This window comes from Rhipicephalus microplus, unplaced genomic scaffold (assembly GCF_043290135.1).
Source record: "Rhipicephalus microplus isolate Deutch F79 unplaced genomic scaffold, USDA_Rmic scaffold_12, whole genome shotgun sequence".
In the NCBI taxonomy this organism is placed as follows: domain Eukaryota; kingdom Metazoa; phylum Arthropoda; class Arachnida; order Ixodida; family Ixodidae; genus Rhipicephalus; species Rhipicephalus microplus.
In genome coordinates, this window is record NW_027464585.1 from 28,635,889 (window position 1) to 28,657,447 (window position 21,559).

Consider the following 21,559-nt stretch of genomic DNA (forward strand, 5'->3'; position numbering starts at 1 on the left):
AGCTTTTTTTACATGACGAGCTTTCGAATCTGGCATTCCTCTACATGGCGCTCCTTTGAATGAGCCGGGTTGCTCATGATAAAGGGTATGTGCTCTCCAGATCCCTAGATCAGGGAACACGTGCAGATGGTACTGACCAATCACAGATCACGCACAACTGGTGAGGGGAACGAGCATGCACGGCCCACGTGAATGTCCAATATTGCGCCGTGATCACTGCAATCCAAGGCGGCGCCAGTGGGGCTCTTCCTCGTCGTGTGTGTGCCGCTGGTCGAGGGGTCCCAAGCTCAAGACAGCATACTTCAAAGGGTCCACCGCACTGCTCGCTTAATTAGCGGGGCGATTTGCGGCGGCCGCCGCGGTCTCTTCTAAGGAAGATGCTGTACTTTTTGTCCTCTCTCGAATGGCTTATGGCGTCGTGGCGACACGACGTCTCACCCTCCGGCTAGGAGGGACAATGCCTGGCGGTCATAGGCAGCCGGTCTATCGGCTACTTGTTTAAAGATCCAAAGAGCGCCGCTCCTTCGTCAGGCACGGCGCCAGTCACAACAGCGGCCGGTTCCGAAGCTAGCGCTTTTTTTAGCAGTTGTCTCCCTTTTCATCGTCGTTTTTGCCGTCTTTAGTACGGCGTGTTTTTCTCCATTGGTTCTCAAAGGTGACACTAAAGTGGAACAATGACTTGTTTTGAATTGATAAACTGGACACTTGAGAAATCTAATGTCATAAGTGTCACAATAAGTGGAGAAAATAAAATTATTTTTCTGCTTAGTGTCACATATAAATATAAAGACCGAACGTGGCTTGAGAGTTTCTTATTGGCGAATCTGCTTAAGCGGTGGGTTTGTCCCTCTTAGCTGGTCGTGCTTCGTGACTGGCTAGTTCGATGACTCACTCAGCAGGCGTGTACGGACCGTCAGACAAACGGACGGACAGACGGATGCACGGACAGACAGACAGACAGACAGACAGACAGACAGACAGACAGACAGACAGACAGACAGACAGACAGACAGACAGACAGACGGGCAGACAGACAGACAGACAGACAGACAGATGCATGGCCAGAAGGAAGCACGAAAGCAAGAAAGAATGGACAGAGAGACGCACCAGAGGCACGGACAGACCAACGCACTGATGGACGAATGAACCGACGCATGGATGGAAGCACGAACGGACGGCCAAATGAACGCATGGACAGAAGCACGGACGGACGCTCCGTCTTACTCATCATGATTAACTCCGTTGGTATTTTGTGATTTTTTATTCGTATTTGTGTGTTGTGTACAAATTAAGGCAGTGTCTTGAGAAATTCCGCTATGAGGCTGTCAACGACCTGCGCATGTCATGCTCCCTCCGCACAGTGGGATGCACACACAGCATGAAGAAGCCGTGCATTCTTCCATATAGATTCGCAAGGTTATCCACTTGTCTGTACCAAGATGACAGTGTACGTTATAGATGCTCCAGCAATCTGCAAAAGGAAACGGCCAATGCATTGCACAAGTGGAGTCGCAAGCAGTACTACTGCTGCTAATTCTATGCCTAACCCACATATGTGTTACCTTCGTAACCATGCTCTATTCTCTAATAAATAATTAAAAATGATAATAATAATAATAATAATAATAATACTATAATTCATACTAAGCAACATATACCGTTATTTGATGATCGTTACTATACCAATATAAGTATATAAGCAGTCATAATAAAGAAACAATTCAACTGTCTTATTAACTACTCATGATATCACATATTTTATTTTAACCTCCTTTATTGCTCTAACTATTTACTGTAATTGCATTATATACGTGTGTTTTTTTCGTTAGGTCACGCTTCAGGCGCAAATAACTATGCGCTTGATGATGTTATAGGGTGGGGAGAGCGTTTCCTGCGCTCGTTGGTGGAAATAACCAAGTGAGTCAGTGTGCGGTGCGAGAGTCATCTGCTATTGTGCCTGCGCCATCGCTGCGCACACCTCTGTTGCTTAGCACGCTTGCCGAGAAAAAACTGTAGAAAATTGTCATAAGTGTGCTTAGCAAAGGCAGGCAACCATTTCAATGGAAGAGCTTGTGAAGATGGTGATGCAGGATTTCGAAACGCTAGTTGTTTGCATAACGTACACCAAGAAATGATTGATATGTAGGGTTCAACATCCCAAAACCACTATATGAATATCAGAGACGTCGTTGTGGAGGGCTCAAAAAACTTCGAACACCTGGGGTTCTTTACCGTGCACCAAAATTTAAGCACATGGGCCTAAAGGGGGGAAGGCAGTGTTTATGTTTAGAAGAAGGAAAAGAAAAGAAAAGTGCACCCCGCAACTGTCTGCATCAGGGTGCGACACCTGAGCAGTAGCTCACAAGGAATGGGGGTGAGGAGGGATTAAAAGCATAGGAATTAAGGTGTAGAGAGAGAGAAAGAGAGATGAGGTAAGCGAGAGAGAGCGACGACAAATTGAGGGGATAGGAGAGAGAAGAAACCTGGAAACACGGTCACAGGAGTCAGAGGACGGGGCACCACTTGCGAGAGCTCTTGTCGATGTCAGGAGATGGCGTAGAGCAAGTCCAGTCGGTCAGAGCTACACTGTCGTCGGAGGTCGGCTTGAGGAGATGACGTGGGTTGAGCCTAGTTGGCCAGAGCTACGCTGTCGTCGGAGATTGCGAGGGCACAACCGGTCGGCTCGGAATCCAGCGAGCGAGTCCGTGGGCCTAAGGCATTTTCACCTTCGTTGAGAATGGAGCTGCTGCAACCGGGATTCTATTCCGTGACTTGTGAGTCAGCGGCCGAGTATCTTAGCCACTGGACGACCGTGGTGAGTGTTGCGCTCGAACTTCGTGCGTTCTCCGAATACCTTATTGTTACCCACCCCGCGGCCGGCGACCCTTCGCCAACAAGGAAGCAGTGCCACCAGAATGCTGGAGGATGACTGTCTGCCGGTCACAAAGGACGTGAGAACTCCCGTGCCCCAAGGAGTTCAATTATGGCGCCTTACAGGAGACCAAGCCAGGCTGCAGGTGGCCGGGCCAGGCTGCAAGGATGGAAGGTGCACGTGCTCGTCCACCGGACAACCAGAATCAGCGGAGGCGACGACATTTGTGCACGGGCCAATTGTATTGATGGCCTGTCAGCCCGGCATCGCGGGAACTTACTCGGAGGCGCTTTCCCACAACCCGGCAATGCCCGTCGTCGATCATTCCGGAAACCGGGGTGAAAGAAACCTGAGCGACGGTGGAGAACCGATGAGTGGGCAAGATGAGTGGACAAGGTTATGGTGAGGAGAAATCCGGGCCTGGCACTTTCAACGGCAGCCAACCGGGAGTCGTGGAGAGACACATCCGTGCGTTCCGATTGGACTGTAGGAGTGGTGCGTTACGATTGGACTGTAAGAGTGGTTGAATGGGGAGACAGGGGATAAAACCAGAGGTGCAGGGACAGTGAGGGAGAAAAAGAAACGAATAAACGTCTCTATATCCAGATGATGTCGGAGCGGTCATTTCCTCAAGGTGCCAGCAGACGAAAAGTTCTCATCTCCAGCTTCCTTGGCGGCAGCAGCAAATGTCGCGCAACAAGCGAGAGGTGAGTGGAAAGAACCAAAACGGAATGTTACTGGCGCTGTCGAGGAGGATCTGCATGGTTGAACTGAGGAGGACAGCGGGGAGCGACATCGGCCAAGACTGACGACAACCACCTTCAACTGACCACCACGCTGCGGGATCAACGAAGCAAGGCTAGTCCACCGGATTTCAAGGAGGAAGAGCGCACCACAAGGCTACTTCAGGCGGGTACGTCTTGATTTTCTGTTGGGCGCAGGCGATGACAAAACATTACAACCTGCGAGACAAAGGAAGGGACAACTTGGAAATTAACGGGGATGGGGCAGGAAACTTGCAGGCGTTGAAGTCGCCGACAGCGGCACGGGGGTCATGGTAGTGGCACGTCAGATACGGCGTCGGAACAGCAGCTAGCACTGCTCCAGCTTCAATTAAAAATTGCTGAGGCGGAAACAGAGAGGCAGCGCTTGATGCTGGAAAGCCAGCGGCTACAAGCCCGTAATGGGGCAGAGTCCAACGCGAGCGATGACAGCGTAGCGCTTGGCGGAAGGTCAGAGGAAGACAGGCGACTGAAATTCGCAAGCTTGTTAAAGGATGTACTGGCACCAATGTCGAACCAAGAGGCGCTTGCGCCAATGTGGTTCGAGGATGTTGAAGCAACGCTCGAGTCGTGTGAAGTTCCGAGCGATTGGTGGGCCGGGCTAGTTTTGCCACAGTTGAGTGAAAGGGCACGCGGGCTGCTGTGCAGACTTACAGCAGAGGAGCGCAAAGCTAATGTCAAGCTTAAGTCAAGCATTTTGGAAGGCTTTCGGCGGCGGAGTACAAGAGGCTGTTTGCGGGATCGAAAAAGGGAGAAAGGGAGTCCTGGAATCAGTTTGCCGTGCGCCTTGATAATTATTTTGACTATTATGTCTAGAGTTTAAAGGTAGGCACATTCGAGGAACTCAAGCAGCTAGTCGTCGCGGATCGCTTGAAAGAATGTTTGAGCCCAGAAGCGAGAGCGCATGTCATTTGTAATCAATAGGAGTCCTTGTTGCTGCCCAGTGGCGTGGCTAGACTCGCGGAGAGATTCGAGGAGAGTGAGAAGTGCAAGGCAGGACAAAAGAAGGTAAATGTAGAGGAGTGGCAAAACAAAACTAAAACAGCGGTAGATACACCCACGGACGGAAAAGGGGAAAGGCGATGTTTTGAGTGTAAGGGTGTTGACCACACTGCCACGAATTGCCCCAATAAGGATTCCGGTGCAAGGCAAGGCACTAGGACAGCAGGACAACAAAACGGTCCAGTGGTCGCGAAGGTGACGGCTTCTGCATTCGGGTCAGAAATAGCAAAGACAGACAGGTTGTGGCAGCGTAAAGAGCAGAAACAACCCTCACTGGGAACTGTAACGCTTAAGAGCTCAGGTCGATCATTAGACGCCGTGGTAGACTCAGGAGCGGAGGTTAGCGTCATCAGAAAGGCAGTGGTACCTCAGTACGATGGTACGGGTTCGCAGATAAAGTTGACGGGAGCGTTTGGGCAACAGGTAACCGCTGAGTTGGCTTACGTGCCGCTCATAGCTCCAGAAGGAAGTCCTTACGTGATGTCCGAGGCGGTGCAGTCGGCCGTGCTTTGTGCAATCACAGATAAGCTGCTAGACGGCACCGACGCGCTGATCATGGCCAACGATTATGCACAGCTTCTCGAGGAAAGGGTTAAACGTGACATACTGTCCGACGAGTGTTTAGCAGTCGAGGAGACCGAAGCTATAGTAGAGCTGTCAGATGAGGCATGCGAGGAGCAACGAGCGATGGCAGGCGTCATAACCGCGGAGAGCAACAGCGAAGATTCCGAGCCGGTCAAAAGCAAACGACAGGAGTTTCGTGAGGCTCAGGAAGCAGACCCGGTTTTGCAAGATGCTTGGGCGCAGGCAAAGGCCGGAACGCATGGTATGCCCGTACAAGACGAGCTATTGTATCATCAGGAACACCTCGCGGGTCGCATCTGCAAACAGCTAGTGCTACCATCGCACAGGCATCAAGAAGTGCTGAAAATGGCTCACGATTCACCATGAGCAGGTCATTTAGGAGAGCGCAAAACACTACAAGGAGTGAAAAGCTCATTTTACTGGCCGCAGATGTCGCGAGATGTAAAAGAGTACTGTAGGTCGTGCCATGAATACCAGGTGAACTCGCCGAGGAGGCAGATAGATAGGGTTCCGATAAAGCCCCTGGCCGCGCCCAGCACGCCGTTTCAGACAGTAGACATGGACTGCATCGGTCCTATGGTATCCCCTTCGGCTAGAGGTCACCGCTATGCTCTTTGTGTTGTAGACTTACATACCAGATGACCAGAGGTGGTATGCCTCCGTTCACTAACGGCAAAGGCTACATGTGACGCGTTACTGCAGATATTTTCTCAACACGGGGTGCCAGAGACAATTTGCTCAGATCAGTGCACCAACTTTACGTCAAGGTTGACACAGGAGATGTTGCAAAGACTGGAGGCAACACCAAGATTTTTCACGCCTGATCACCCGCAAAGCAACGGCTTAGTCGAGCGCTGGAATGGCACGTTCAAAAGAATGCGTTCTCACATAGTCAGCGAACATGTACGCGAGTGGGATAGGATGATTCCGTTTTTGTTAAGGGCATATCGTGAGGTTCCACATGCGACTAAAGGGCAGTCACCGTTCGAGCTCATGTACGGGCGGGTGCCGAACGGGCCCCTATCCATTCTCAAAAGGACTTGGTCAGGAGACTGGTAAGTGCCGGAATCATTAAGTATGCCAGCAGCGGAATATCTTGCGAAGCTCCGAAGTAGTTTGGAAGATGCTAGCGAAGGAGCCGCCCGACAGAGTGAAGTCACGCAGAAGGAGTACGTAAGACGCTATAACTTGAGGGCCACAGACAAACAGTTTGTCACAGGGGACCAAGTGCTATGGCTCGAGAAGGAAGGAGAGGGGAAGCTAGTGGCGAAGTGAAAGGGACCGATCACAATGGTCGAAAAACTGCGACCGTACAGTTATTTAGTTGAGCTTGAGGACGGTTCACGCAGAACCATTCACGCTAACAAGCTTCGCGCATATCACGCCCGAGCAACTGCAGTAGGAGTGCTATTCGAAGGCGATCAGGAATTTGGCGAGGTTCCGGTCCCACCATGTGGGCTAGAGGCGCAGGTGACGCTGCACCTTGATAAGGTAGCACACCTGGAGCCCACACAAAGAGGACAGCTGCGAGACTTAATCGCGAGGCACCCGAGGCTATTCGCAAACAAACCCGGCACCGGCAAAGTGGGAATGCATAAAATACGAATCAAAGCAGGAGAGCAACCTAGGAGCGCATACCCATACAGAGTGTCGGTGGCGCTGGTGAATGAAGTAGAGAGGCAGGTAAATTAACTCCAGCAGCGGGTATTGATATACCCGGTTGAAAGTCCGCGCGCGTATCCACTGGTCTGCATATTGCCGCGTGCATAGCTGCATTTAGCGGCGAGATAGTGACGACAACGAAGAACGCGGATTTGCTCGAGAGGCGCAGCACAGCATAGTGAAGAAGACGACAATCTTAGCGGCCTTCTCTGAGAGCGTCTCTACACGTCCCACTGTCCGTGTTTTTAAATAAACCCTCTGTAATTTATAACCCGCGACACTGGTGGAGGAGCTGGGTACTACCACCTCATGATCAGCACCCTTGTGAGAAGCCCGAGTCCAGCCCTACAAGACAGCTACGCGTGGAGACGCCTGTGCACCACTCAAGCCATCGCCTTCAAGGTCTTGAACCAGAATTTGGTCTTTTAAAGGGAGCAACACTTCCGACAACCACCCCTACTCGAGAAATGGCAAGGAGTCCTGCACAGGTGACGGTCCAGAATTTGCGCATTCCTGAACCCTTTCATGGCCGGCCGAACAAAGATGCGCAAGACTGGCTTGAGCAATTCGAACGGGTAGCTAAATTGAACTACTGGAGTCTCGATGGAAAGCTCGTCCACGTATACTTCGCCCTTGAAGACGGCGCGAAGACGTAGTTTATAAACCGGGAGGCAACATTGACGACATGGGAGGAGTTTTGTCGTCAGTTTCTTGACACCTTCGGTAACGCGGACTGACGCTAAAACGCACAACGCCTTCTTGAAGGACGCACCCAACAGCTGCATGAAAGCGTCGCCATATTTACTGAGGATATGGTTCGCTTGTGCCACCGCGCGGACCCCAACATGCCCGAGGCTCGAAAGCTAAGCCATCTCATGAGGGGCGTCAAAGAGCAGCTATTTGTTGGTCTTGTGCGCAATCCACCGACAACAGTGGATGAGTTCAACAGGGAGGCCACCGCAATAGAGCGTGCGCTACAGCAACGGTACCGACAGTCTGATCGCCCGGCCACCGACGCAGCTGCAGGCGCCGCCGCACTTACCGCAAACGACGAGTTTTCTCTACGCCACCTGATTAGACAGATCGTGCGTGAGGAGATCGCGAAGGAGAACGCAAAATACACATTGCAGTCACAGGCACCCCCGCAGCAGGAGTCCACGGTAGCCTCCGTCGCTGAAGTCGTTCGCCATGAACTTCGACAAGCGTTTGCCTCTCCTCAGCAATATTCCCCTCCACCGCACCGTCCAAACTTGTGTACCTATGCAGACGCTGTGCGTCGTTCATTGGCTCCAGAAGTATCATACCAGCCGAACGGGTACAGCTATGCACGCGGCAATATATATAAATTGGAAGAAAGAAAAGTGGCTGCAAATATAACTTGCCGTGGGAAGGATTCGAACCTGCGACCTTCGAATAACGCACACGTTTCCCTTATTCATTAACAAGGGTCTCGTACTGGCAGACTTGGTGCCTTTAGGTTGTATACGAGGAACTATTTGGTCAGCTGCCAGTTAGTAATAAGTTCACGTTCTACGTGACGCCAAACAGGCTCATAAAGAGTGTGCCACACTCGCCGCCATGGCTACTAGCGGCACTGACTGACACTCCCACGTTTAAATTGACGTAGATACCCAATAAAGTGGCTCGGGGGATAGCTGTCGTAGCAGCTAAGTGGTAGAGCATCAAACGCGTTACTCGAAGGTCGCAGGTTCAGATCCTGCCCACGGCAGTTTATCTTTTCGCCCACTTTTCTTTCTTCTCATTTACATTACCATTGGCATAATAACTTCCCCTATACCTTCCTTGGCATAATTGTCTGTTAGATCTCATTAATATTGTGTAAACACAAAAAACGAGCCCTTAAGTATACACTAGTTTCCCTTCTATATATATATATATATATATATATATATATATATATATATATATATATATATATATATATATATATATATTGAAAAAAATAATGTCAAGGAATGCATAGGGGAAGTTATTAGAACAAAAGAAATGTAAATAAAAAGAATGAAAAGTAGGTGAGAAAATAACCAGCCGTGAGCAGGTTGGTAGGTTGTGGTTATGGACACCGGCGGCGGCAGCGGCGGACAACTACGGCGCTGCGCGTGACCTGAGTTTCGATCTCATAACAGCTTTCGCTGGATATTTGCTACAATTTGACTTCATCAATTCTGCTATTGCTATAGGGATAGTCTTCAACTAGGACGTAGTTGTAAGTTACGTTCACTTCGCTCAGTAGGCACCATTTTATACCGCCACATACGAGACACAAGGGGCCGCGGTATCAGGCTCAGAATGCTCCAAACGTAATTGTATACTGATAACCACTGATAATTACCATAACTATGGATAGCATTAATCAAGCTGCCTTAACTGCATGGAACCATAGCGTACACTTCCAGACAGGATCTGGCCATGACACCTCACAAACGTCTTCCAAGGACTGACAACAGGCACTCACCAACACGAACTACAACGTCTAAATTCGGGCTATCCAAAGGGCCCACGACTTGGCGGCGGGGCTCACCCTGCCCTTCCCCTCGCGAGTGCGGCCCGCAGTCGAAACCATCTCGTGCGGGGAAAAGATTCTCAAGACTCCAATTAAGTTCTTCGACTGCCGAATGTCGAAAATCAGGGAATCCTAAAGCTTCACCTTTAGGAGTTGAACGCGATAGCGACGTCCTGTTCCGTACTTCAAACACTCAGTGTATGAAATCTTTCTGAATTTGCTATGCACCCACTACGTAACGTTAAGAGAATAGGTGCAGTAGCGTGTGATTCTTTTGTAGTGGGGCACCGGCTTTCAACCACGGGGCCAATATATTAATCACATATTCCGACGCCCGCTGGCAGTGGATGCTTGTACCACGCAATATTACTGCAATATTTTATGCTGAATTGCGAAGCATGTATACAGGATGCGTGTGTTTGGGAAACACTAAAGCTACTTTCACTGCATTTCCAAGCAGAGGAAGTTATTTTCACTGATTTCACAAGTGGTCGTGTGGTATCGAACATCCTCTTGCTACTAAATCGACCCAGGTTTGATCACCACTTGGACCCAAACACGCCTGGTTCGGTTTTCTCTCTGCTGCAGGATTTTTTTATCATTTATTCATTTGATTTGCATCGTTCTAAATTTTTTGGTCACGCATAAAATTACGATTTGCCACTCACAACCAACAACGCTGACAACGGAATTTCTGGGAAACAAGCTCTTTAACGCTGTCGAGTTTATAACTAAAGCACTCACCATGATACAGCAACACAGCGTTTTACCTGCGTTCACAAAATAAATGGACGACACTCCTGCACGACCACATTATTTAATAAAATGCTTGTGATGAGCGTTTGTAACGCCAAAGCATCTTGATGATGCAAGTTCCCCGCTGGCTTTTTAGGGGCGAAGGTCCTTAATGTGGCACCCGTTCGTCTCTCGTAGTACGTAACATGTCTTACGCTTTCACCTCCAAGAGGGTGCCGGTGGGAGATTTCTCCTGTGCGTTGTTGAACAATAAAAAAATCGCAGCGTTTGCGTTAACTAAAAGCCAAATTATTCTGTTTCTCATTCGCCATTAGCAGCCATTGGCATGTACATTAAGCAGTATCTCACAAGAAAAGGTTGCTACGTTATACTTGCTGGACGTAACCTCCTTTGTTTAAGAAAGGTTTAGCGAGCGTCGGGCCGCAGTGCCATGAATACAGTGCACTAGTATATACCATGAACTCGAGGTGGTTAAAAGTGGGAAGTAGACACGAAGCGCCAGCCGTAAGAAAGTGTGCGTGGGCCACCTCTCGTTTAGTCCTTGGAATGTCTGCTGGATGGCGGTGCTTCTATATGCAGAATATATAATGAAAAGATGCGAGATTGTTGTACTTGGAGTGTTGACTAGATGGACGAATGGACACACACACAGATGCATGAACGGACGCACGGATGGCTGCACGAACGGATGGACGCATGTGCGGACGCAGGGTGGATGAATGGACGAGCGCATGGACGGACGCATGGATGGACGTGCGGATGCACGTACAGACGCACGCACGGACGGGCGAATGGACGCATGGGTGGACGCATGGATGAACGCATGGACGGACGGAAGCAAGAACGAATCCACGGACGGATGCTTCGCCCCACTCTCCATCATCCACCCCGTGGATATGCTGCCATTTTTTTTTCTTTTTTGGAGAAACGAAAAAGCCAGCTTATCGACGCGTACGCAAGAAGAGAAGACGACGCACAGCGTGTGTTCGTCGTCTTTTTGTGTAAGCCTCGCTGAGCTGTTATTTGCTTTTTGAAGAGTGAAGTTCGAAGTTAGTTTGGTCTTTTCTTTGGCACATGTATTTACAATTTTATGGACCAGCTAATATGTTTGAGGGTCCCTAATGGCATTGTAACATAAAAAAACACTAAACGGCAATTTTCATTGGCAAAGTACTAAATAGCATTTATTATCTAAAATACAAGAAATAAACAAAGGCATAATGGTTCCATACAATGTGTCAGCATTACAAAATCATCAAAGCATAAATGACGGATTGATTTCATGTAATGAGTAAAAAATTGCAAACACGTGATATATATGTGCAAGTTCAAATGCACATGATAGTCAATACAAGAAATCTCTACTTGTCTATTGCAGGACGAATCAATATGAAACAAATTTTTCATTTGTGCGGAAAGGAGGTGAGTGACGGGGCTGTTTTTAGAATAGCAGTCAGGCTGTTCTAAATTGTAGTTTCTATGAATTCTAAACGTTTACGAACATATTTAGCAATTCTTTCTGGTAGGAAAAGCCGTGTGCGTGAAAACACACAGCAGCTCGACGTGGCGTACGAAGGAATACCGACATTAAGTTGAGACTACAGTAAAGTATTCTGTATTATAAAAGTGCAATATTATAAGTAACTAGATTGTGTACACTTACTACCTCGAAATTCTTAAACAAGCCGTCAGCTCTTACATATGTATTATTGTGCATTATTATGCGTAGAGCTCTTTTCCGGATAATTAGAAGCCATTTAGGATGAGATTTCTACGTGCAAGGCCTTATAGCAGTGCGATAATTTGTGTGTGAATGAATGAATGCTTAATAAACAATTGCGTAGTAATTCGCTTGAAGAAAAGCGCCGACATTCACGAAGAAAATGCAAACCATATTAGGCCTTATGGACAACGTTGCGAGTATGTAATTGAAATCTTAGTTGAGAATCTATGTATACTCTAGAGAATTTAGTGTGAGTAGCATGCTGTATTATTCAGTTGTTATAGATTGTAAATTTATGCTAGGATTTCCAGCCTTTCAGATTCAAAAGTAATGAATACACTTTTCGTAGGATTAAGCGTGACCGCATTTGTTGTGCACCAGTGGTGAATATTATAAAGTTCAGCACAAACATTGGTAATTCCCGAAGTATTGTTCCTACACAAAAATTTGCAGGTTAGTGTCATCTTTATAAAGCAGCACTGTAGCCTTGTCTAGTTTTGAGGGTAAATCATTTACAAACATGATGAAAAGCAGCGGTCCCTGTATAGAGTCCTGTGGCACCCCATTATTGCCACGTTCCTTTTCTCAATTTTTGTTATTGCCCCGTTACACTGTACGTGATTTTCAGTGCAAACAGCGCTCACAGTGTTCCGGAAGTTTTGAGACTTGAGTGGTTGATCGATATGTGGGGTTTAACGTCCCAAAACCACCATATCATTATGAGAGACGCTGCAGTAGAGGGCTCCGGAAATTTTGACCACCTGGGGTTCTTTCACGTGCACCCAAATCTGAGTACACGGGCCTACAACATTTCCGCCTCCATCGGAAATGCAGCCGCTGCAGCCGGGATTCGAACCCGCGACGTGCGGGTCAGCAGCCGAGTACCTTAGTCACTAGACCACCGCGGCGGGGCAAGTTTTGAGACTGTGGTAGATCATTTAGTCGAGATTACGCCCGTTCCACGAACATTAGAGATTATTATTCAACCTACGTCACCACTAGCGATAACGCTTCAACATTCTATGGCAAGTGTATAAATGCCGACGCGCTGCGCCGCTTGGCAGTTGCCCAACGGCCGATGCTCAGTTCGTCGCTACCGGTGCCAGTGTGTAGTGCTGTAATCTTACTTTTCGTTTGTTGGCAACAAGTTCGGCCCAAATAAACAGTGTCATCTTCGTCTGCTCTCTTCGTCCACGTGACGAACCCATGGCATTTGGTGGAGGTGCTGGGTACAAGTTGTTCTTCGCATTTTTGTTCAGGCGGTGATAGTCGACGCAGAAGAGTCGAGTTCCGTCCTTCGTCATTAACACCACCGGTGAAGCTATGGACTCGTTGAAGGCTGAATGATGTCGTCGCGCAGCATTTCGTCGTATTGTTTCTTTATGGCCTCGCGTTTTCGCGTCGACACTCTGTACAGGCTCTGACGGAGTAGCCTGGCGCTTTCTTCAGTTACGAATCAATGTTTAGCGACGGGAGTCTGTTGAATTCTCGATGAAGAACAAAAGCAGTTCTTGTAATTCTGAAACAGGTTTCTGAGCTGTTCTTGTTCATTCGCCGAAAGGTTCGGATTAACGTGGGATGCCGGTTGAAGCGCTTGGGTTGTCGTAGTGCATTCGGCTGAATCATTCACGGTGAAAGCGCTGATGACTACGAGTATTTCTTCGATGTAAACAACCATCGTGCCTTCGCTCACGTACTTGTATTCATTGCTGAAGTTCGTGAGCATCACTCTTGCGTTACCCTCCCGCAGCTCGGCTATTCCTCTGGCGACGCAAATTTCGCGGTTGATCAACAGGGTCTGGTCTACTTCAATGACGCCTTGAATGACTTCATATTCTTCAGTGGCGACGAAAATGCTAACGCTGGAGCGAGGAGGACTGGTGACTTGGTCTTCAAGCACATTCAAGGCGTGCCTTCCTGACGGCATGTGCGGCGGCAGTGCTTTTTCAGTGAATAGCCTTATTGCATTCAAACTTGACAATGCGAGGTACTTTCGATGGACCTGTTGATGCACTACTAGGAACCCTCTTCTCAGCCCTTCCCAACTCTCTCTGTGAAAATGGAGCCATTGTGCCACTTGATCCATCCTTGTCTATTGTGGTTCATAAGGCACTTCTTTGTTGAAATTTTTCTGTCACCTTTGTTCTTATATATTCAATAGCTAGCTTCGCTCCCTTCTAGCCTAGCACCTTGAGCTGTAAATATAAACCTCTGTTCTAGGCTTGTCTCATTTTATAGGGAGTTTAGATGGTTCCAAAATTTTGCAGCTGCCTTTCTTTCTTTTTGATGTACTTCTGCTAGCCACTGAGCCCCCTTTTTCTAAACTTTTCTTTGACCAGAAAGCATGCTTTCCTTCTACAGCTTAGAGAGATGTCCCAATTTCTTTCAACATCATCTGTCGGTTCACCCCGTTGCTTAGCATGTCTGCGTTCCCTAGATGCTTCCTGACGTTTTACTATGGCTCTCTTAACTTCCTCATCCCACAAACTTTTGGGTTTGTGTCTTCTTTTCCGAGATGACTTCTCACGTGCTTTAGCAAGCTCTAGCTCAAACAGTCTAATTAGATTCGTGTATGTCCACACTGTTTTATTATCCTCAGTGATTACTTTCTCAATTTGTTAAGTAGCCATTTCGATTCGGTCTTCTGAATAAAATTTTTCCTGTAGTTGCTCATCTTATCTCCTTCTCACTTTCACTGCTGTTACAAAACTTAGCTTGATACGTTTGTGATCACTACCCAGCCTTCTGGAGCCACATTCATCTATGTGCATTCCCCTGAACCTATCATACATACTATGTGACATAGGTGCATAATCTATCGTCGACTGCAGCCTTCCTACCTCCCATGTTATTTGCCCTTCACACTTCTCAGTACTGTTGCAAATGATTAAATCATGCCTTTCATACAGAGCCAGGATCAATTTGCCTGTTGGGTCAGTATACCCACATATATCTTCTATGTGCAAATTCATATCTCCTAGTATAATGATCTCACACTCTCCTCCTGATTCCTCAATGTCATTTGATTTACACTCCACCATTGCCTTGTTTTCCTCTCTAGCCTTTGCTCCCGTCCACAAGTACACCACACCAAGGAGTGTCATCTGCCCAGCTATTTTTCTTCTTAACCATAAAAGTTTCATGCATCCCTGCCTGACTCTTTGCCAACCCATACGTTTAAGCATGAATGCACCAATTCCACCCCCTTTTTGCTGCCTTCTGTTCTAATGCAATATTCCCATACGTAGTCCGGATTGCAAGGTGGTTGCTCCATGTCCCGAAGATGTGTCTCCACAACCCCATATACCATCTGCTCCTCCTGCCTCAAGTGCTCTTATATCCCTTCCCACTTTAACCTATTCTTGCAACCCTGCATGTTAATAAAGCCTACGTCTGATTTAGCTTGGGCCTTGTGCTTACGTCGATTTCTTCTCCTACCGACTCTGTGTGGCTTGAATATCTGTGCCCCTTTAGAACCATCTTTGACTCCACTGTTGGACTCAGGGCTCTGGGTCCCCCTAAAAAAGCTGTGGCTTGATGACCCATACTATTACCGACCCTCCTACCCGTCGCATCACTGTAGTGAATGCCATCCTGTGCAAAGGGGCGAACGCCGGGCTCGTACACGTCTTGGTTCACCTCCATTACGCTGTATCCGAGTTGCAGGCTCAAACCCTTGATCACACAATTGGCCTCCACTACCCTCCTTTCAATCCCACGAGGCTGCCCCCAGACATCTGGGAGTGTGCATGTGACCATATGCGTACTCCCAGAGGCTTTTCGGAGCTTACGCATCCCATACTCTAACGTATATAGAAGCACCGCCATCCCAAGGACCAAACGAGAGGTGGCACACGCGCACTTTCTTACGGCTGGCGCTTCGTGTCTACTTCCTTCTTTAACCAACTCGAGTTCATAATATATATTAGTTTACTGTATTCATGGCACTGCGGCCCAACGCTCGGTAAACCTTTCTAAAACCAAGGAGATTACGCCCAACGAGTATAACGTGGCAACCTTTTCTTGTCAGATAATGCTCAATGTACATGCCAATGGCTGCTAATGGGAATGAGAGACAGGAGAATTCAGCTTTTAGTTGACGCGCACGCTGGGAATTTTTCATTGTTCAATAACGCACAGGAGAAATCTCCCACCAGCGCCACATTGCAGGTCAAAACGTAAGACTGGTTACGCACTACGACTCGACGAGGGACGAATAGGGGCCGCTTTAAAGAGCTTTACACCTAAAATTGTTCTAGAACCTACGTCACTGCTACAGATAGCACTACAACATTAGATTGCAAGTGTTGATTGATATGGGGGGTTTAACGTCCCAAAACCACCATATAATTATGAGAGACTCCGTAGTGGAGGGCTGTGGAAATTTCGACCACCTGGGGCTCTTTAACGTGCACCCAAATCTGAGCACATGAGCCTACAACATTTTCGCCTCCATCGGAAATGCAGCCGCCACAGCCGGAATACGAAACCGTGACCTGCGGGTCAGCAGCCGAGTACCTTAGCCACGAGACCGCCGCGGCGGGGCGGATTGCAAGTGTATAGACGGCGACGCACTGCGCAGCTTCTCAGTTGACGGCCGACGCTCTTTTCGCCGCTTTCGGTGCCAGCGTGCATCTGTGTAATCTTTCTTTTCGTTCATTGGGCACAAGTTGGGCCCAAATAAACAGTTTCGGCTTCGATCTATAGTCTCCTTCATTCGTCCGCTTCACGTCCCCGTCACAATATTAACAAATTTAGCAGACTATTGTGACGTGCTTATATGAACGATTTGTGTTCTGTCTTTTAAGCGGCTTCTGATGAGTTCAAGGGGCGTTTGCGTGATGTCATATTCATCAATTTTACATTTAAGCATATTATGTTTTACGGATTCAAACGCCTTTGCTAAGCAAAAGAAAACTCCTGCTACCAACAAACTGGAATGTATCACTTTCCTAATACTGTCAATAATTATTCAAATCGTTGTCATCGAGCAATGTTTTTTGAAACTAAAGGGTCGAGGTGAAAGAATTTAGAGTTTTTCCAAGTAACTCGTCATTCGTATGCAAATTATTTTTCAGAGACTTTACTAAAAACTGGAAGTACCGAGATTGGTCCATAATTTTCTATCCTGCCTTTTTCTCTTCATTTGTACAGCGGAGTATATTTCATCTTCTTTGAAAACATGCCAATATTTAATATAATATTTATTATGCTTGCTAGCGTTGATGAGATACACTCTTTAACAAGTTTGGCCGGGTAGGCTGAGATGTTATCCTTACCACCAGCTGGGATTCGCAATGCTCAAATAACCGAAGCTACTTCTATTTGATCTGGGGGTTGAAGAATGAATGAGGCATTATAATGAGCGTCGTACGATGCATATAAATTTGTTGCCGTTGATTTTAAGTGCGAAGAAAGATAACTGCTAAATGTTTGATTGATTGATATGTAGGGTTTAAGGTCCCAAAACCACCATGTGATATGAAAGACGCCGTAGTGGAGGGCTCCGAAAATTTTGAGCATCTGGGGTTCTTTAACGTGCAACCAACTCTCAGCAAACGGGCCTACAATATTCCCGCCTTCATCGGAAATGCAGCCACTGCAGCCGGGATTCAATCCCGTGACCTGCGGGTCAGCAGCCGAGTATCTTGACCACTAGACCACCGCGGCGGGACTGCTAAATGCTTAGCTGATCTCATCTAGTGATAAAGGGTGCTTACCAGCGCAAACGACATGGCAGGAGGGGACAGGAGAAGAGACGAGACAGAGCGCTGAACTGCCAACAATTTATTTCTTGCGAAGGTCTTCGTTTTGATTCAGTTACTAGTCGCAATAGTCATGCGCGAAACACAATGACAATGCATAAGTACATCACAACGACAAGGAAACGAAGAACTTTTCCTTATCGGGGAGCGCGACAGAAGGGGTGTTAACACAAGAATCTTTCAATGAGCAAATATTTTCTGCGTTTATGATCTCGCATGCGGTGCGATCCTTGCATCTTGAAACAATAGTACACTCTGAAAATATTGGCTGGCAGCAACATGTGCTGCAGTGAACGAACAGCCATCCTTGTTTATAGTGATCCACATTGTACATATTTTTTATCAGCCTCTCATTTATAGAACGACCTGCTTGAGCAACGTGATACCTTCCACACGATAACAGCAGCTGATACACAAGATTGCAGATGCAATCTCTAAATTCATTTGCATGTTTTGTAGTGCAACTGAGGGTAGGTCTGGATGGAGGAACGGACAGCTTGCACAGGCGACTCAATTTCCGAGGGGCCGTAAAGACCGCCTTCACATTAACTCGCTGTGCCACTTTCTTAAGAATGTGCGCTATCTTGTGCATATACGAAACCACGGCGAAAGCCTGTCTAACTGTGACAGGTGGGACTTCGTTATCGTTCCCTTTGAGCTGAAGTTCACGCAGCAGGCCTTCAGCAAGGGAAACTTGCACGTGATCGGGGTTACCAGCCGACGTCCGCCTTGAAGATTGCTCAACAAAGCTTTCTGTAATCTCGTGCACACAGGATTGTGCAAGGCATTCACGAAGCAAGATTTTGCGATACCTCGCCTAACTAATTTAGAATGCGCGGAATGAAATGGCAAAACAGGCTTATTTCCAGGCGGTTGTTACATCCAGCAAGCACGTCCATTATTCAGGAAAAGCTTAAAGTCAAGTAACCTGATTTCGCAATTCACAAAAAGTTCAGGAGTAAGCTCAAATTGTTTGAAACCATTTCACATCAGGTTTAAAACTGTAAAAGCGTCATTCTTATACGATGCAACATCAGTGTCTATAAAAATTAAGAAAAATTATCTACGTATCTGAAAACGTGCATTACATAAGTGTTAGTGAAAACTTACGAAACGGATCTGTCTAATTTGCCTAAAAACAGGTCACTGACAATGGGAGCGATGCAAGAAGAAATACTGATACCGGATTTTCGAAGGTGAGGTGTTCCATCTCTTAGGATGTACGTCGACGGAAGGTAAAACCTTACATGCTTTAAAATCCCACCACCGCTGACGCCAGACTGGGTCTGGAATTTCGAGGTGCCAAACTCATCTATATATTATCCAGCGCACTGTAACAACCATTCATGCGAAATAAAATAGTACAGGTCCTTCACGTCTACAGAGAAAGCTAATAGAGACTTATTCCAACGCGACGAAATAAACTTCTGGACTTCACATGAACATTTTACCAGAAATGAATCGTACACTTCTGGGCGCTTCAAGGTTTTCTGCAGGTAGATGCCACACATTTTCGCCAGGTAATATTTTCAGATACAATTAGCCTAAAAGGCATGTCGACCTTATGCGTGTTTTGGCGCTGTAGAAGGCTTGAAGGAAATCATCCTTGGCATCTGCCATTTTCTTATGGAAACTTACAAGGTTTCACTTGCGAAGCAGGCTCTTAGCTTTACTTTTTACCTTTTTCGCTGACACTTCAGCATGACTTTAAATAGGGCCGAAACCGTGCGACAAGTTTTTTCCCGATACTTTTTAAAGGACATTACGGCAAAGCCACCCTCCTTTCCAGCAGGTAGCACACATAATGATTGCTCCTTCATAAAGTATACAAAGCGTTTTACCGCAATAGTCAAAAAGCTCGCCTTACACCGACTTAGGACACCTACGCCATCCGCAATGCAGCGGTGTTGCTCTTCTGGTGGAGCACGCCGAGGAACTCGTCGTACGGTAGCCAAAAGGTCGTGCGAGGAACGCTTAGGCTGCACCGCGAACTTCGGTCCCAATGACAGTACTTCAGAGACATGCTGGGCAAGTCCAAGTCTTTCTGATTGTAGATGGGCCATTTCGGCGGTTGCTGTCGTATGGGCGCTGGGTTGCGGAGCTGAAGGAGCTCCGTCTTCCAGAGGAACTCGGTTTAGATATAAATATGCTGCCGATGTTCTCGGAGATTCTTCGCAGCGTTAACAGGTGTGCTAGAGATCTGTACGTGAGCACATAAGTACTCATTGTAGAGCCGTACTTGTCTCTGCAACTCCAACCTCAAGATCTTGCAGATCCTTGCGGGTGAGAGTGACCGTTTGAAGCAACGGCCTCTCGCCGCACCAATTAATAGACGAGCCTTCGAAAACGCATCATATCGATGACCCGCTCGATCGGAGAAAACATCGTTAGTTGTTAATCTTTGTTAGGCCTATACGGCGTTGTCCTCGTCGTGGCGAAGCGCGTTTCACAAGTCAAGGACGACTCCGCTTACAACGAGGAATGAGAAGTATACGCAGCATGTTTCTGTACATTCATAATTACATTGCGGTGCCGCTTACTTTGCTGAGCGAATAATTTCTTACTGTTGATTTTAGTGACTGCATTCCTAAGGGAATAATTTTGATGATAAGGTTTATATATAAGATAAATTCTATATGCCAATTAGGCGGCTCTTACGCAGTAATAGCTTTCAGTAACAATTTTATTACTTTACTGCGTAGTATCCAGGCATGCTTGCGATACGCAATGAGTATTTATGAAGTTATGCTACACGTTGGCAACACGATTTCACACGTGTAATTTTTCGGGCAGACTTTCTCGTAACCTCAGTTGCCATTAAAGTTGCACTGTGCCTTTTGATAACATTAAAGTAATCCACTCGCGGAGGTTTTATCATGCAATCAGCTAGGGCAAAATAACCATTGTTCAGAAATGTTCAGCTGGTCTCAATCGAAAACGCACCTGGGACCAAACTGTGGCTCCTCAAATAAAAATAGCTGGTTTGTTGTGTGTATGCGCTAGAACACATAAATCTGCGCGAAAACGCGTAATGTTCTCGGTTTTTTTTATTTCGTCGCTTTGCTCCCTGAAACAATAGCGTTGCGGCAAGGTGTCTGCCGTTGTTTGCATGCATACAGCCGTCATTCTTTTTTACATCAATCTATTCACAACTGTACAGAATATTTCAACGCGCAGCATAGATATGCCATCCATACACTGTTGTAACTAGTAGGAGCATTCATATTTGCAGCATTTACGCCGGCGCGAACAGGAGCAGCCTCGTTCAACACAAAATCTCGGGTTATCGTTTTACTAGTGATATAGGAATGAACTCCGGTCTTCTTCATAGCATAAGGCATCACAACTGATTTCTCAGAAAGCGTGAACTCCGACCAGAACTACCAACGCATGCAACACGAGTTTACTTACGCTGTACTGTGCACCGTCCGGGCCTGTCGGTTGTCTGTGTCGGGATTCTGACGCGAGCCACTGGAACATAACTGCTGGCATAAACACCTTCGCGTTCATTCACGTGTGTGGTATGCATAACAACGCAACAAATTCTACCAGCCTTCTCCAGGGGCGCAATAAAAAACGCGAGACTTTTCGAGCGCAGAGTAAGGTACTGGGCAAGCGCGATCTTACCGGCACCTGAAGGAAAGAGAAGGAAATGTATACACGCGAATCTTTCCGCCAGGGGAGAAACGAGCGCTAGTGTTCAAGTGTACACTTCTTTTCCATATATATATATATATATATATATATATATATATATATATATATATATATATATATATATATATATATATATATATATATATATATATATATATATATATATATATATGTTGTCGGCGCGCTTCATTATCGGGTCCGTTGCGCTTGTTCGTTCCCGAGTTCACGGCC

The 21,559-nt window shown here is 47.0% G+C and overlaps 1 long non-coding RNA gene across 1 annotated transcript; it reads right to left on the reverse strand.

Moving 5' to 3' along the window:
* Positions 1–1,242: 1,242 nt before the first annotated feature.
* On the reverse strand, positions 1,243–21,266 carry LOC142783745 (uncharacterized). The gene is made up of 2 exons (XR_012888436.1): positions 21,083–21,266; positions 1,243–1,471 (listed from the first exon to the last, which is right to left on the reverse strand). It is a non-coding gene; the product is annotated as an uncharacterized LOC142783745 (long non-coding RNA).
* Between the last annotated feature and the right edge of the window lie 293 nt (positions 21,267–21,559).